We start from the raw sequence: 18353 nt of genomic DNA, 5'->3' as shown, positions 1-18353 counted from the left end.
TGAGTCACCATCCCTGCAGATCTTCAAAAAAAGTGTAGATGTAGAGCTTAGTGACATCGTTTAATGGTGGACTTGGCAGTGCTAGGCTAAAGGTTGGACCAGATGGCCTTACAGGCCTTTCCCAACCTAAATGATTCTGTGATTTTATGATTCTTGAATGGCAGCTCAGAGTTTTTGCACTACATTTTAGGTAAGGCTCTACCAACACATTGGACAGTAGCACAATGATTGATCTTTGAATTCTAAATAACAGGGGGAAAAATGGGAAACATTGTCCAGTGAAAAGATGGATACAACTGCTTAACAGAAAGTTCTCACAGCAAACAGGAAAGCTGCAGTCACCTCACTGCCTCATTTGGGTGGTGATTCATCATTTGCTACCTGAATCCAACCCTGCAGCTGATGGGCTTGGAGTTTCTTTGTTCGAAGGGCTGCTGGTAGAGAGCTTGCTACTGGCAGCTGAAGATGCAATGCCTCCCAGGAAGGAAAAGCAGAGAAAATTACCTTTGGGCTCCCACACTCCAATCTACTCCTTGCTGAAAAGATCACTGCAATGGAAAACAAGAAAAAAGGATAAAGTCACAGATCTTAAGGACATGAGAGAACAAAGTCTTGCTACTCAGTGTGACACACAACTTCAGCAGTGCATTTGTGCAGCAGGAGCAAAACTTCCACCTGAGCTTGACTATTTCTTTTAGAAATAAACTCCTCAGTGAAGGATCCCCCCACAATATGGATGTTGATCCAAGAGTTACTCACCTTCAACAACAGGATTTTATACCAATTTCTTAATTTCAATACATCTAGTTTCAGACTCCAAACACTGAAAGCCTCAGGCCCATTACAGCCAGATAACAATGGAAGCCATTTTAGGAGCAGAACCATGTCTATATTAAATCACCCATACCAACATCTCCTCAGGGTGCTTGTGCTTTTGTTTCTTTGGGGTTTTTCTTGTTGGGTGTGGGGGATTTTGGTGGAGGAGTAGGTTGTTGTTTTTGCTGTCAGACAGCAAGACCTTCAACCATGACAAATGTCTTCAAAAAGCGGAGTTATCAAACTGCTAGTTCAGCTTGAAGCAATGCATCTGAGGGAAAAATCCATCAGCCTGCTGAGACAGGGTTGCACCGCTCCAGTAAGCCCTGCTCACCAGAACCCAGGTGATGCAGATCTTAGCTCACCATCTCTGAGGTCCCCACGCAATGTTCCTATACATTCTTCTCTGTACTTTCAAGTTTTATGTGCATACGAACTGGAGAGAAAGTATAGAAGACTCATTTCAATACAAACATGGTCATCTTTCATACACCCACATCTTCTGTGACCGACTTCTACTCTCCTAATTCTCAGAAGAAATCTATACTCCCTATGTTTATTTTTTTCCCATATTAATGCTGTAGGAAAAAAAGAAACAATAGCTATTGATTTCAGTTATAACTGCCCGTTATTCTGCTTTCAGCATGACATAGTTCAGTAAAATGAATAGAAACAGGAGCAATGTTTTACAGTAGTACCATATTAACGATTGGGAGACTAATCATATCTTATTGAGCTGTGAGCATCAGCAAGCTCAATACATAAAAACGGAAGATATGCCCTCAAACCACATACTTAGTCTATTTAACACATACTCTATCTTTACATCATAGTACTACACACGTTCCGTTGCATACTCTGATGAAGCAGTTAAGTCATAACCTGAGACCTCACCACAACTCTCTTCTGTTTTGCCACCTACATTCTACATCAAGCAAGTAATATAAAAACTGAATAAAAATCTGCGAAGGTACTTTTAACCTTGACAATCACTCACTGTGAAGATCAGAATAGATCAAGAATTGCTCTTATTTTTCCAGTCTTGCCTCTCATCCAAGCACATGGATTTAAACAGTTACATGCCTATCTGTAATTTATTGGAGCATTTACAGCTTACATCATAAATACAGGCCTAGCCTGCAGGAAAAACAATGACTAATAGTTGAAAGAGTGCCTTCCAATTAGTCATCATGAAGAACACCCATGCTCACTGCTCAGTCCTCAGGTGCCAGCAAAGTCCAACAGGGAAGTCTGACAAGAAATATTTCATCCAGAGAAATACATCACTTACAAATGGCAATAGCAGTTACATCAGAGACTGATTTTTCTGTCTTGGTACATACCAAAAGGAAAACTTATGTTTAAAAAAGTTCCTAAAGATGTGAACCCATTAAGGAAGCTGACGGGAAAAGCTGTGCTCTGAGCTGTGTTCCCACCACTCGAACATGCTGCATTCTGCTTCAGAAGACCCATGCCAGACTGTATTTTCTCTTTCCATTTTCAGCATTAAGCCAAGAGACAAACCGTTACAGGAGCCTGGAGAGGCTGCCTCTCAGAGGAAAGTTGCTGCTCAACTGCCACCTCTTGTGTACCACGGGGATTCTGCTCCGGCCATGTCTGCAACTCAGCAGGACGCAGTAGTGGAAGACCCTATTTCTCACGTTTGTTTCTCCTCTCCAAATGTGGCAGCCTTGCCAAACACCACTCAGAATTCACCGAGGTGCTCTCTCTGGCATCCCTGCCACAGGCTGTTGAACCTTGGATTAATCTGCTAAAAAACAAAGTCAATTGGAAAGCATTTGCACATCTCCAAGTCAGGTTTACTGAAGAAGCCTTTTGGTCAAGACGCTGTTCACTTCCATGGACCTCCTCCCAAGACACAGTGCAGCTCCAGCCTCAATTCAGACTCTGGAGATGAAGACTACAGTTTGCTCGTGCTCTGTAGGCTTAGAGCAACACATGGCATTTTGCAACTAGAAATTGCAAAGACAAACTCAAGGGGATGTAGATTTACCTGAAAGCAAACAGAGCCATGGTACCTTTCCTCTCCTCCTCTTCATTAATAGCTGGCTTAGCACGTGTTATACATCATCTGCCATGGCCATGGGCAGGGGCTGCGCAATCCCACTGTTTAGATCAGACCTGTGCCTGCTTCATTTTCACAGCTGCATATGGTCACGATTAACAGCTTGCTTTGGAAAGGCACAGGGACCCTGGAAACACTGCACCTGGAAGGGGTTCCTCATCTTTCTAAGCACTGAAGGAGTTTTGCATTAAGAGTCTTCAGTGTACCCTCTAGTAATCCAGGTGACATTTCTGTAGGATTTTACTACAAATTTTATTTGCTCTTTTGGACAATCTGGAGTTCATGGAGTTTGAGATATGACCTGGTCAGTTCTTAAGTCCCTCCTACCTGGACAAGTGGCTAGGAAGAAGAACAGAGATTTGAGAAAACCTAACAGTCATCTCTGTTCAAATAAAAAGCATGTTGTCTTCCTGAATGCATTATGCTAAATCTGCATGTAAATGAGAAATGTATAAATAGAATTGGGCATTAACTGACATAAGATTTTTATTTATTTTTTTTAATGGGGACGAGGCAGGGGATGTTGTTATTAAAGGAGTTAAGTTCTAACATCTGTTTTTAATTCTACCAGCTTATTTGTCTGTTTATACCTACAGGCTTTCAAGACATCATTCAACACCCCTAATTAAAGCTGACAAGTTTTGTTCAGTGCAATGCTTTCTTGCATCCCTGCAAGCCACTTACTGATGTCACTGCTGTCTTTGCAGGTGACATGGCTTCTTGATGGAAAGATGACATGGGGCCAGACTGCCTCCACAAGGGAGGAGAAGTTCACTTTGCCCCATCAGACAAAGGAGGGAATGAGCAGCGGATGGCAGTGACCACTGCTCTGTCCACAAGCCTTTACCTCACCTCCAGACTAGGGCAGTATCCTAACAGTTTGCTATTCTGGCTGGCTTGAAGCACAAATCTATGGCAATGCTCTCAAGCATATCTCTAAAATGCCACAGAAATTGGACTCCAATTTAATAATATGATACCAATTATATCTGGAGAATGCGTGCCATGTTATAGACACGCACACATAATCCCATCTGCAGTCATGCCCTAAGGAAACGTGGTATTTGTTCTTCAGTAAAAGGAGCACAATGCTCATTCTAGAGAGTAGCACTGCATATACAAGTAGTCCGTGGCTATGAAAGCATTTGCAGAAGCAGCTGAGATGCTCTGACATGATGCACTTTATGGAACAAGCCACAGGACAAATACCAACAAGTTGTCTAATTGCCTCATGCTTTGGACTTCACAGATTCAGCCACAGAGAACATTAGCCATTTCCCTACGTTTTTCATTAAAATGAAAAACCACCCACAGAATTCTGGGGGAAGGTCAAGCAGACCAGGGACAGCTGGTTACAAAATCCCAGTCTCAACTCTTGCACCACACATATTTCTCATCCTAAGCCCGCTATCACTCACGCAACCAGCGTACAGGCGATAGCTGTGCCCCACGCTGGGCTGCACAGACTGCTTTCCCTTCTTCTTGCGTGTCTCTCTAAGAGGGCAATCCATAACCGCGCACACTGTCTTATTTGCCACACAGATTCCAATCCCACCCCCCAGGAGTTTCACAATCAGAACAGACTTGCTTCTTGGGACTACCAATGTGCATTAAATTGTATTTTTAAACCTGTTTCAGTCTGGCAGAGAGTTTTTGTTACACACACATACGGTGCTTTCTACCTGGGGGCCTGGCTCCCTGGGTGAGGTGTCTAGACAGCTCTGCAGTGGCAAGAGCTGCACAGCCCCGTGCTGTACTGAAGCCGCCTGTTTTAGCGTTAGGAGTAATTTCATGCCCCAGGTTGCCATAATCAAACACATCTGTTGCATGGAAATTATCCACTGGCAACTTGACTGCAAAGCACAACATGCCCAAATTATCTGGGTTCTCAAGATCAACTCTGCTTCCTAGAAGACTGCATTAAATACCACACAACACAACGCCGTCAACAAGCTTCAGTCATACCAAAATTCCCGTGAGATTCAAGGAGATACAAAGACTCCCTTTGAGAAGGACAGAATTCAGGAAGGATAGCTTTGACGACTAATATACCAGCAACCGCTGCACTGCACGCCAGGGATAAAAATAAACAAATCTGTATTTCAAATACTTCCACAAAAATTAAAACACTTCTCTCAATCCTCTAAGACACAAAGAGTCATGAAGAAAACAACCATTAATTTAAGCCAAGTTTTAGCTTCATTTGTCTACAGCTATACTTTCATAGTTCAATACAAAAAACCATTATGACAGATATGCAAATCTGGTATTTTCAGGCACGAAAGGTGAAATCCCTGTATATGAAAGGTTGAAGTCTGATCTTTAAAAGAAGCCTGCAGCTGGTTTCTGTCATCTTCCTTTCTCTTCTTGACTCAATAAGCAGATCCACAGCTTACGGAAAATGATGATTTTGTCCACACAAGGAAAAGAACACCACACCTCCCCAGACTAAACTAAAAATTCACCTTTTCCTTGTGGGACTTCAGCACTTCTCAAAGAAAAAAATGGGGTGGGGGGGGCGAGGGGGTTGTCCAGACTCTTCAGATATTTATTATAAACCTCTCCATGAAAGTGAGAGAAAAAAATAAGTAACCCTATAAAAGTATTTCAATTCAGAACACTTGGGATGTTCTACGCTTTCTGTCCTTATGTTGGCCAGTATTGTTACTGAACTAACAGAGATGTTTTTGCAACCACTGCTTTTGCTCCACACAACGCACATAAACATTCTTTCTTCTCATTTTCTTACACTTACAGGATGATTCCCGTACTGTTCTCTTTAGCTTCACGTCTAAGACACACCATTACTTATTAGCTATATTCCATGGGTCTAGAAGGCTGGAAGGACATAGGGTGCTGGGGGCCTCTGGATTACCCTTGCAGACAAGCCTTTGATGTCACAGGGTGTCACGCCCCGTACTTGTGAAGGCCACAGACCAGAGCATTTCTCTCACTGTGGCTCTGCACAGTTACCTCGCCTCCTGCCAACCAGCAGAGCTGTAACAAGACGACCTCTCTGTGCAACACCCACCAGCAAAGTGCCAGCAGCACTCAGAAGCACAGACAAAGGCAGCCACCAGCTAACATGAAGCTCCCCAGTCACCTCGGATGCTCAAGTTACGAAGCTTGACCACACACAGAGATGAACAGGGCCCAGAGAACAGCTTCCACAACAAATCCTCAGGAGCTCCAACAGCTCGCACACATGAAGGTGCACAGCGTTCAAACTATCTCGCAGCAGCTTGCTATGATGATATCCATTTAAAAAAAGTTAGAGCTGAAGAAAAATTTCCTTAAGGAGACCTTCTGAAACATTTTAGATGTATCAAAATTAACAATTACCTACAATTTTATCAAAAAACTCACAAGCAAAACATTTCATCTAGAGAAGCAATAGAAAACTGGCAAAGCACTCCTTCATTTGAGCAATGCTCTGGGGATGCGAGTGCTCCGCGCTCCCTTTTTAAATGTTGAGCTGCCTAATTGACATGCAGCTCATACAGCACCCAGGCTCACTTCTGGATCACTAAGAAATTGGTCCGATTTGAAAATGTCAGGATCTGGTTAGCAATTCAAATGACCACAGTGGTAATTACGCCTTTTCATGTTCCAGCATGTTGCACTGCATCAAAACTGACACAAATGCCTGGTTTTATAATATCACAGCATGGAAATAAATGTCCAAAACGATATGAAAATGTACTAGTAAGAGATTAATAACTGTTCTTCTAGGAAGAAAGATGGCTCTTTTCAACCAGTATATTTTAAAAAAAACCTTCTCTGATAGCATCTCTCCTTGAGGGAAACTGAATTATATTATCACTCATAAGCTATAATCATTTCTGTCAGCACCAGTCAGAATATTTGAAGGAAAGGAGGAGGAGAAACAGGGAAAGGGTTGGGGGAAAGAAATAGTGCAATCTTATAAATAAGTCCAGAGAGATACTACTTAAAGGTTCCCCTACAGCATTTTGTTCTCTCTCCCACCCAGCAGAGTAGAACATATTTCAAGTGTTTTATTTTGATCATAAAGTGGAGGAATTATGTGGATAGGGAGCAATGCATCATGAGCGATGTGCTCTGCTCTACAATCTTTGGTACCAATGTGTCATTTTGAAATATGGGCCTCAAGCAGTATGGGTAAGAGAAACTTTTTTCTTCTGCAGGGAAGGAGGAGGGGAAAAGGTCTTTCAAAGTCTACCGTGCCCCCAGAAGTCTGTTTATGAAATAAAATAAACAAAGCAAGCCATGTCTTCAGCGGCTCTCTTGTGCAGCAGCCAAACCACATCCCAGAGTCACTCAATTGCCTCCTAGATATAGGATGGTTTAAACAGATCAACACTTGGTACTTCTGCCTCCTGCAGAAAGCACATGGGTGGAGATCCCAGCCAGCACATCCCTTGAGGAGCTGTTTTGTCATCTGACAGATCACACAACACATCTCTGGTCACACACGACAGAGCACAATGAATAAAGTGGTGCGATGTCTCCACAGGTCAACTTGAGCCTTCGAGGAAGGCCCATGCTGCCTCCTCTGCAGTCTGGTGCTTTCTTCCCACCCGGCTAAGAGGTGTGGGTGCCACTGTTCAGAACAGAAGGTAGCCATGGAGTTAAAATGGAGAGGTCTTGTTGGACGGTACCCTCACCCCAGCCCCAACAGTGTTTCTGTTGTGTTTTTTATTGTCTGTTTTCGTGGGGGTTTTGTTTGATTGATTGTTCTTGGCAGTATCTACTAATTCAGCAAACAGGGAGCACTGCTAGTACTGCAAGTGCCTCAGCCTGTTACCCATCAATACCCTTATGGACCCACGGCAGCCCCCATTCCCCAGCACTGCTCAGGGGTACAAGGTAGAAGAGGGTGGATGAGGATGAAGATGGTTTTAGTTTGCTTTTAGTTCTCACTGCTTTAGTCTGTTAGCAATAGGCAATCAATTGCATTTACCGCCCTTATGCTCAGTCTGTTCTGCCCATGACAGTAATTCCCTGTCCTTACCACAACCCACAAGCCTTTATTTCATATTTTCTCCCCCTAACCCTTTGAGAGTGCAGCATGGTGAAGCTTAGGCAGCTCCAGTGTGAAGCCACCACGCTGCCACTCTGACCTCTTACGGCAAGAGGGATGTTCCTGTAATCACCCCAGAAGCAGTCCAGGGAGCAGAGGACTCCCCACTCGGATGGGATGAGCCGGGAGGTGAGAGCAGAGGAGACCACTGCTTTGATCCACTTTGTTGGGGGGCATAACACGGCTGGCCCAGGGAAAAGGGCTGTGGTCAGCCGGAAGAGCTCCCCTCCCACTGCAGGGCTGCCTCGGGCCCCAGTAAAATTCAACAGAAGCAGAGCAGACAAAGAAACAGTCAGGTGCTTATCTGAGGAGGTCTCATGGCCATTTAGACAAAACAGACTGAAATGCACGGGTCTCTGCCTTGCAGTGTGAAGAAGCACGTCGCAGCAGAGTCATGAGCTCATACCATGTGAGACACCATCATATATGGACACACTACAGCCTGTGATAAGCACGGGGAGAGGTGGGAATAGCGAATCTCTACGTTCTCAACTTGTTATATAAAGCCCTTTAAACGCTGGATTCAGCAGAAAGATGGCCTCATCTCTGCCACTATCTTTTATGACTTAGAGCACATCCTACCTCCATTTCCCTATTTCTAAAACAACTGCAAGTATAGTTGTCTACCTTAACAATGTACTTTGAGAGAAACAAGTGCAAGTCTCCTCTTACAACAGAAGCCTGAAGTATTTCCTCTGCTGATCATTTATGAAGCACAGTTGCTGCAGAGACAAACAGCAGTAATCGAAGTGAAGTTTATGAAGTGAAGTTTACCAAAATACCGGGAAACCACAGCTAGAGAAGTACCTGCCACATCATCTTTACTGGGTAAGCTGCCACGAACTCAAATCCTTAGGAGAGAAGGCATGATTTTAATCAGGTGACCAACACGCAGCAGTCTACCAGCCTTCCTACCTTAGGCTATCAAGTTAACCCCACAACAGTTCACTTCCCTTTCTCGAGTACGAGTACAGGCCTTCAGGGGCTGCACATTCTACTCAGGAGTTCAAAATTGTGTTTACAGAAATGTGGGGTTTGCTATCAGAGCAACAATAATATCCACCTTCCTTATTTAAAGCAATTCAGCTGCAGATTTTGCAGGAAGTAGCACCTCATCTGGCTCATTACCTGATGAAATATGTTAGGTACATACTTACTTTTAAATGGGTGGGCATAGTTTGCCTGTACTGTCTGTAAACCTTCACATGCACATGAGGCGCAAAAGATACCCTCAAACGCACTCCAATGTCCTGATCAAAACTTCCAAACCTTTACCGTACAGCTTCGCTATTTTATTGACTGGACTCTAAAGAGGTCTAAAAACGTGAGGAAGTGACCAGTACTTGCACGCAGGGAGGAGACCGCAGCATGGCACAAGCAAGCCCAGGTGCCAGACTTGCCCAAGCTCCAGGTTCCCAGTTACTGGACCCAACAAACTCAGGTGCCATCTTTTCTCCTCAAACTTGTTTACTGCAAGTGCCACATCTTACTGGATTTTGAATCCAACTTAAGTCATTGAGAAAACAACCAAATTCAAGCCTCTCTTGTCTACACTTAGTAAGAACATTACAAAGAAATAAAAACACATAATGAAAGCATTCAAGACCAAGTGCCACATGGAGCATGAATCACTTTAGAGCTGCAGGAGAAACTGGCTGCATAACGTATTTCTGCCCAGCTAAAGAGGTGTTAATACACACTATCACCCCAAGAATGTTTTCCAACATTTTCACGAGGTAGGTAGATTTTGCAGAGAACTGACTGCTAACTTTACAGCTCCTTCCACACTTGGGAGGAAGGGAACTACAGCCAAGATTGCAAATTAGGGCTCCAGCCTGACAAAGCACGGCTGCAGAGCTATGCTCAGCCAATCCTTTCAACACCATCTCAGCAAGAAAATTGTCTTGCAATGGTATGACACCAAATAACCATAAAAGCTTAACCTTCACCCTTGCATAAAAAGTATTCATCGGAAATATACTAGCTACCGACTACACTGGGGAATTAATGAACTACTATTGCACCACGAGCCAGAAATCCCCAGGATCTTCATCTAGGTAAAAATCCCACACAGTTGGGACATCATAATATTGATGTAAGATAAAATAACCAAGAATAGGTAAATCAGTGGGGACTATGCAGGAGGAAGCATGCTCATCTGGCATAGGATTATTTAGAGCGTTTCTTGTCTTCAGAGGCTTGGAAGTAAATCAGAAAACTGCAGAGTCGCCTGGAATCCATTTCTGCTAGGACCATTTTGGTGAAAAAGTGCACACTTGGACAATGAAATGGTGCACAGTAGTTTAAAACAGATCGTTAGATATCAACATGCTAATTCTTCTTGAATCTTTATTTTTTAGATGTAGAAGTAAAACTATTTAATCTCAGATTTAAAAAAATATTCTCAAGGTATTAATAAGTAAAGATTCTCTTCCAGGTTAACATTCCGTTCAACTTCCATTTTAATATCCTTTTTTTCCCCTCTCAGTTATAGTATTTAACTAGTCGCAATGAGAATCATAAAGTTACTCCTCCTGACTTCAGTTCTTGACAAGGTAGAGCAGAGCAAGCAAAATATTGTTCAAGTACCTGGGCAGGCTGCTCTCAGATCAATGCCTGACATTTTGGCAGTTTCTAAGACTACTGTTTGGGAAAAGAGACTTAACAGGATAGAGGCAGAAAAAAACAAAGCAGTAGAAACCACACCCAAGAAAACAATTTTAAAATAGATCTTTTTGCATCAGTGTTGCGATACAAATGCCTCGTAAAGACGCTTAAGTACCCGAGAGAAACAGGAGCATAAATATATGGGAGGTGACCTGGTCATGAACGCCTTGGTTCTGATCCCACTTGCACCTTTTAGGCCCATCGGGGTCCACTGAACTCACTGAACTGCAATAAAGCTTTAAGTACAGGACACTACTCCTATACACACAACTTTTTTTTTTTTTCCTCCAGTCCTTCCCTGTTGAAAGAAAAAAACTTGTCCCAGCCTAGTAGCAATTTAAAAAGGATTACTAATGAGTTACTTTCAGCTTTGCACATACCTGAACATACACAATACTACCTAGTATTGCAATTTAGGCCAACATTCATGATCTTACATTTAAGTACAAAAGAAAAAAAGGAACATTACTTAAACGATAGATGTGCTTCCCATTACAAAGTGCCAAAATCTGAGATCCTCCATTCAGGCAAAGTGCCATCCTCAAGACAGGACCTCAAAGCCGACAGCTGTGCTCAGCAGGTCACCATCATGCTCCCATCAGAATTTGCAAGAATACACTCGGATGGCCACCACCCTTGTTTTGCAAACAGAATAGAAAAGAAAATAATCAAAGCGGGAACTAGAAATAAAATTAAGATGCAACTCCTTTAAGTCAGTCAGTCTTTTGTAAGACAAAACCAAGCAAGAAATGCCAAGGCTTATTCTATAAACTTGTTTCAGCAAAGACTTTTCCAAACAGGCCTTAACATAAAAAGGGCCCACCACATGACACAGGCTCCTAGGTGTGAGTTACAAACAGTAATAGTAGTAGTAATAATATTTAAAAAAAAAATTGGCAGGCTGGATTCCCAATGGATGCAAACAGCCTAACAATTAACAACGAACACATGTTTGAAGTCAACTTCAAGTAATATGCTAACAAGAATTATGTGCATCTGTTTCATGCTCCCTGAGAATAATGCCATCAAAACTGAATTTAAATGTTTCAAAGCTGCAGAGAGCCTGAGCGTGTCTTTGACTAATTAAAATTAACCACGTTTCTGAGGTCACAAGCTTACCCCTTTGGACATTAGCAATTTCTGGCTAAGGTCACTTCATCAAGCAAAATAATGAATGTCTATGTTCAAAAGGCATGCACAATACATTTATTTAATTAACACATTACTGGTTTGAAGGAGATTTATAGCATCATTTGAATTTTGGAAGACCCACAATAGCTCTCTTCAGTCATAATGCTGTGGAGTCATAACAATATGCAATAAAAAAACAGGTCAACACTAGACCTTAGCTGAATTATTAATTAGGGTACAATATTATCTGATATGAAAACAACTTATTTCTAGTAAATCGCATATATTAACTTCCATTTGCTTTATTTTTAATTCAAATAAACAAAGAAAAATGTAAACTTAGCTGTTTTGCATATGTATTACTGGGGTTGTTGCACTGTCAAGTCCCTTAAGTTACAGATATTCTTTCCTAGGTGAAATGAAGAAGGGGAGCGGATGATCAGAACTTGCCTCAAAACAGAAAATTCAAGAGAGTGCAACAACTTACAAGCTCTTCCAGTCTTCATTTTTCTGTAATATAATAAAATGGGAAAACTATGATCATGATGCAGAAACTACAGATGAGGTTTCTCAACCTGCACCACATGGAAAGTCAGAGGAGCCTAATGAGCATGGATTAAAACTTGGACTCCACCAGTGATGCTGCCCCAACACCCAGGGGTGCTGGAAAAGCCTGGCCAAGGTGTGCAGTTACCAACTGCCCCTGCACCAGGGGCTACACTTCGCAGGGCAGCCGCTTCCCTATCAGGGAGGGCCTCTGGGTATCATTGCAACACAAATATTTAGGTGAGGAACAGACAGTTTTAAACACCATTATTTCCCTTGCAAGATATGGAAATACATGCTAAACCCTTCCCTTGGGACCCCTTCCTGTCTGAACACAAATTTACGTGCTATGTTCCAACTGTCCCACATGACCACGAGCCATTTATTTATTTATTTTAACATATTGGCACCAACAAACTGAAAACTACTAAATGAAAATAATCTCCTTATGTCATAAAGTGGAAAAAAAATCATTTTTACCAGACACTGATCTGATTACTCTATGAATAAAGCCAATCAGTGTAATTACACAGTTTGAAAGTGCATGCTGCAGACCCACAGATGAGCAAGGACAATACTTCTGTGGGTGCCAGCTGTGTTTCAGATTTGCTAAACTGGAGCTTTACGTAAAATTTTCTTTAAAAGAATTATATTGGTTTCAAAGTACTCTTTCAAGTTCAATTACGTAAAAAGAACTGGAAGAAGTTTCCTATCATTTGCTTTCCAATCAGAGCATTTAGTGAAAAGCTAACAATTTTCAAGATGAAGCACAGTAATTTCATGCATTGTGATGCTACGTCAGCAAAGGGCTAGATTTAGAAATACAGAGTCCCACTCCATTGCCCTGAGAAAGCCAACCAGCAGTGTGCTGTACTGCTGTAACACAGACATTATCCCCACCATGTAGTATTTTGGCATTAATATGCAAGCCTGCCAAAGGACCCTAACTACAGAAATACTGTTTAAAAAATGTTTAAAAATAAAGAAACCCATGAGGTACCCAGCATCCTTAACTAATTAACCAGAAATAGACGAGGATGTAGCACTGCTCCTTCTACACAGAGCATTTTGAGAGAGAAATGTAAGGGTCAGCATGATAGCCTTTTCCCTTTCATGCCCTGTGGCAGGCAAAACTTAATCTAAAACTTCCCAGAACCTCAGTGTCTGTGATCTGGGAATTCCAGCTTTGCCTTTACCCAGTTAATCCAGCTCTGAGCTGAAGCATCAATGACATTCTCATGCATATAGACTCAGCAGTTCTGGGTTGAAAACCACTTAGACACTTCTGGCTGGGTATCCTGCCCTCAACAAATGCATTTGATGCTCATGTATAGCCTCTTGGCTGCTTGCTTCCACAGCCATCTGTCAGGATGGCGTACTGCCTGCTTACTAGGTGATGTGCCAGTTTTACTAGCGCGGAGATGCCAAGAGTAGGTGGTTTTAAATGCACAGCCAGCACAATAGTTCACTGCCATCTTGTCTTACTGCCCTGCCTCCACCATCTCGGTGAAGGCAAGGAGGAGGCCACACGTCCACCCAGAGGCCTCACCGAATGCTGCATGTCATTAGCACAGGCTCAAAATGAAACAAGAGCATCAAGAGATGAACAACTACAGAATAACCCACTCCTCAACAGCCTGCAAACATCACAGCTGAAAACTTGCATATGGGCTTCTCTGCAGAGCGTGCTATAAACCCTGGAGTGAACTCTCTCATTTCAAAATGAAAATGCCTCAACGCCGTTTCACATGAAAAGCAAATTAAAGCCACTCCAGCTCTGACACAGTTCCTGTACAGAGAGCTTTAACACATTTAATTCGATACACAGTCAAAATTAATTTCTAACAACTTTTCTATGTTTTCTTATCTCCACAACGGAGACAAGCTTTAAACAGAGCTGTTTTACTGCCAGAGTGTGATTAATAGGGATGTAAACAACTCACTCTGCTGTAGCTTCATGCCTGTGAAACTTAAAACCCTGAACAACAAATGCTAGATCTCCACTTCTGTTTCTGTCTCTCAGTCTTCTTATGCCTCCCTCGTCCTAGTACAAAACACTGGGTGTCTGCAAGACTGAGAGCATGACCCTGCATCGTGGGTGGGACGCCCCTCAGCCAGGGAGGTTGTGCAGCACCCAGTGAGAAGCAGTGCATGCTCCCAGAGCTCCCCCAGCACATGGCAGGAGCCAATTCCACCTGGTAAACAAGGTGGAGCAGCTTTCACAGGATGGGGAAGGACTCTGCAAGTCTCTTCATGCTCACATTTAAGGAATCTGTAGGGAAAGAAGCAGCAAAGAGGAGGTTGCAGGCTTTAGACATCACAGTAAAAGACCTGCCCTTGAGGCAGGCTTCGTGCTGCTGCTCTCGCTGAAGCAGCGAGCACCAAGGTGGAGAGCTCTACCCAGTGCCCGCCTGCCCAGCCTCAGCGCCATCTGACACACTCTGGATTGCTGGCACAGGCAGAGCACGTATTAAAAATTAGCCTCAAGGCTAACAGCAACAACACAGGACAGATCAAATCACACAACATTAAAAAGCAAAGCCGATGGCATTCCAATACACACACGGGGTTCCTCTGAGGAGGTGAGATCCAGCCAGCGCACATAAATACAACTGACCTGGTTTGGCAGAGACTACAGTTTTGTAAATACATTTGATTTCCCCAGTTATATGGCACACAAAGGTGCCAATTTTGAAACATTTGAACACTGAGTGCAGAACAAATACTTTCCAGCCCTCAATTAGGAGTTCCATCCTATTTGGATAAAGCCCATTTGGAGAAAAAAAAAAAAAAAAAACACACACCCCTCACGCTTAGACTTTCAGACCCCCAAACAGACTTTCCTTCTCTCCACTCTTCTCCCCTCTCTCCAGACCTTTCCCCCACTCTCCCACCCCAAACTCCTGTCCAATTCTCAGATCAGCTAATGCCAGAATTCCCCAATATGCTCGCCTACATTTGCCAAGTCAGCTACAGCACCTCTGCACAGCAGCAAGAAACGGGGTTCCGAGCCCACCACGTCAGGAACACCAGCCAGGCTGCGTACACCGAACTCCAGGGAACTCCAAGAGGTTCCACCCCAGGGCAGTGCCACTTCCACCAGCTGGGCCCATCCTGTTCTGACAAGAGGGGCTAGCACTTGAAATGAGAGCATTTCACATTAAATGGTATCAGACGTTTGCATTATCATCAGGTGCATGAGTAAACTACACACACAAGGCCAATTGCTCGTTTGTTCCATGTAGTAGTTGCCGTTATTTATGGATGTTTCAGGTCCTTGCTACATGTAATTGAGCATTATTAACTACACCACTCAAATGTTTCAATACAAAGACATTTTATCTCATAATTTATTTGTGAAAGATACAAGAGCTGTGAAGAACGCCTTTATACGGACAGTTCTAGTCATGAAAACACATTTAAGTCTTCCCACAATTGTCTATGCTTTTGGGCAGCAGGCCAGCCACGCTAACTTGCACCAGCCGTTTTTAATACCCTTCTTTAACATCCACCACGGTGTCACCTAGACTCTCCCCTTTGCTTAGCCCGCTGCGGACCCTGAAAAACGTCCCTTGGTAGTGACAAAAAGGGATGTGTGGGCAGCTACATTCCCCTTTCCCAGAACAGCAGCAGCAGAGGTCCCCCCGAGGTACAGCGGCAGCTCTCTCCCCCAGCTTCTGGCTGGAGCATCAGAGCAGACAGGAGGGAGAACTCTCAGCACGTGCTCACGGAGTTCGACAGCTAAGCAGGGCCGTCAGCAGGTACCTTAAAATCAGTAAGACTCACCTAACGTGCAGCCAACACTAAACTGTGCTCCTGAGCCCCAGATTAAGGAAAGCAGACGACGGCTATCCCTGCCTCCCCCGCCCCCCAGCTCAGCTCTGCTCCTGGCTCCTTGATGGCACAAACAGAGCTGACTTGGACCAACCTCTGACTAGAAATAAGTCATGAGAAAGGCGAAACTCCAGCGCATTCCCTTCTAGTGCCGCCTACTCAGGAGGTGGGCAGCACGTTCTCCAGGTCAAGACGTGATTTTCATTCAGTGTACGTGTTGCCCAATATGTGCACAGTTCCCTGCAGTATCTGTACTTATCTCCCTTTCGAGAACTCATTGCACATTAAGCTAAATTCCTTCCATTCTTGCTATTTCTACACTATAATTACATTACAGATTTCATAAGCTAAAGCTGTGAAAAGCAACAATCCAGCTCTCTTTGAATGGGAACAGATTACGCTTGCTCCAAATTCTATAGAATTTGTTTATGTTTGCATGATTTGCAAACCGCTGTGGGGAAAGAGGATTACTGTAACCACCATGTTTGTTTGGTTTTTCAAAGTGCTTGTTTTTCCATCATGCAGCAGATAACATCTGTAGTCATCATGCCTTAGTACTGTGAGCCTCCAAGACAGATAATTATAGCAGAGACGGACAAGATAAGGCTTGCTGGAATATCTCAGCTGATGCATTCCCCTGCAAGCACAAGAGTTTCCAGTGCTATTGTTTACTGGTACCTTGCTCAACTTAGTTTTTCAAGACCTCCCACCACTTTCCTCTGAAAGCTTTTAATTCTTCAGACAATTGTGTATCCATCCCCATCCCACCCCCCCCCAAAAAAAAAAAAAAAACAGTAATTCCCTTCTTTTAAGCCTTTATTACAGGAACCATCCCTATTCTGGGAAGCAATGACCGAGTCCCAGGGCAGGCAGGGAGAGCTGTGTGTGTTCCTCAGTCAGAATTACATTTCCCTGCTTGCTGGGGACTTCACACTTCCACGAGGGAGATGCTGTTCCCCACCGCCTGGAGGACACCAATCCTTAGGTGACCCCATGTAGCATCCTCTCCTCCTGGAACCATGCCCTGCCCCTGAGCTAAAAAGCCTGCTGCTTGAAGATTCCCTCTGAAGAGGCTGAGGCACCTGTTCTCTTGCATGAAAATCAGATTTGTTCTGTCAAGAGATGTCCTTCAAAAGGGTTAAGTGCACGCATACACAAAACATCTTTGACAAGCCCAGTTCCCAGAAAAAGGTTGCAGTGGTGCTGCACAGCACCCAGCTGTAGGTTACACACAGCTGCAAGTCACAGCCTGATACGACAGCAATCAAAGCGTACAGGCAGCGCGCAGGAGATGCTGCCATGCTGTACAAAGCCAGGCTTTAATCCAGTGTACCTCTTTGCCACAGAAAGGCAGAGGAAAAAAGTCATTCAAAAGGATGTATAAAGCCAGTCTGTTCAAAATGTTTAATAAAGCAATTACTGAAGTAGGAACTAAACCCACAGAGTATTAAAAAGGGAAGCAAGCCACTTTTAATTGAATACAAGCACTTTTTAAAAGCTCTGCAAAGGAGGTACTGTGTGTATGAAGCTTACTATTTCATCTAGACATGCCTTTAAACGTGAAACATAGCTGAACAATGATTCCCTGGCAGAAGCAGAAATATGTTTCATATATCTCAAAAAAAAAAATCAATGAGAAACTCTGAAACTGAACAACTCTGTTAATGGCATACCTATGTCTGCAGTGGTGCTGCAAAAAGGACTGCCAAGGGGCAGCACGACATAGGAAATTTTGCTGCAGATCCATGTTTTGAGAGATCAGTAATGACCCCAAACCACTACACTGTGGTGCTAACACAGAGGACAGCAGTTTCAACATTACCCCCTGGAGTATCTGTAGGCAAAATAAACTCATCCCATACCTGAATAAAAAGATATTCTTGGTAGCATGTCAGTCCCCCACGGCTTTAACACCTCTGTTCTTATGCTCCTTAGAAGTCAGAAACAATTTGCACCTTCCTGGATATAACTGACAACATAAAATATAATCAAAATACAATAAAACTTCCACCTAGCGTTAATTGAAACAAACCAGGAGAAAGCTCTATTACTGAGCACGGTAAGCCTCTATAGCTCCTGCCTTTTATTCTGTTCATGTCGTATTACAATGATTTGGATTGTGCAGTCTTTTCTCCAAGGAAATTCTTAATATGAAGGGTGGAAAGCTAGTGATAATAAAGATTAACATGTAACAGACAGAAAGCGCTCCTT

At 43.3% G+C, this 18353-nt stretch overlaps 1 protein-coding gene across 5 annotated transcripts in view; it reads right to left on the bottom strand.

Moving 5' to 3' along the window:
* Window positions 1–18353, bottom strand: part of LOC308180671 (uncharacterized protein) — a 463846-nt gene that overhangs the window by 403669 nt on the left and 41824 nt on the right. Inside the window, exons 6-7 of one of the 5 annotated variants that reach the window (XM_080562725.1) lie at window positions 18005–18111; window positions 11101–12171 (exon numbers count right to left, since the gene is read on the bottom strand). The exons of 2 other annotated variants lie outside the window; for them this stretch is intronic. The gene's annotated coding sequence lies outside the window, so the exon portion shown is untranslated. Of the gene's footprint in view, window positions 1–1263; window positions 12172–16955; window positions 18112–18353 lie in introns of those variants that run through there. 2 more of the 5 variants (XM_080562723.1, XM_080562724.1) reach the window with 2 other exon arrangements.

This window comes from Anser brachyrhynchus (assembly GCF_964034855.1).
Source record: "Anser brachyrhynchus genome assembly, chromosome: 20".
Taxonomy (NCBI): Eukaryota; Metazoa; Chordata; class Aves; order Anseriformes; family Anatidae; genus Anser; species Anser brachyrhynchus.
This window is presented reverse-complemented; position numbering and strand designations above follow the sequence as displayed.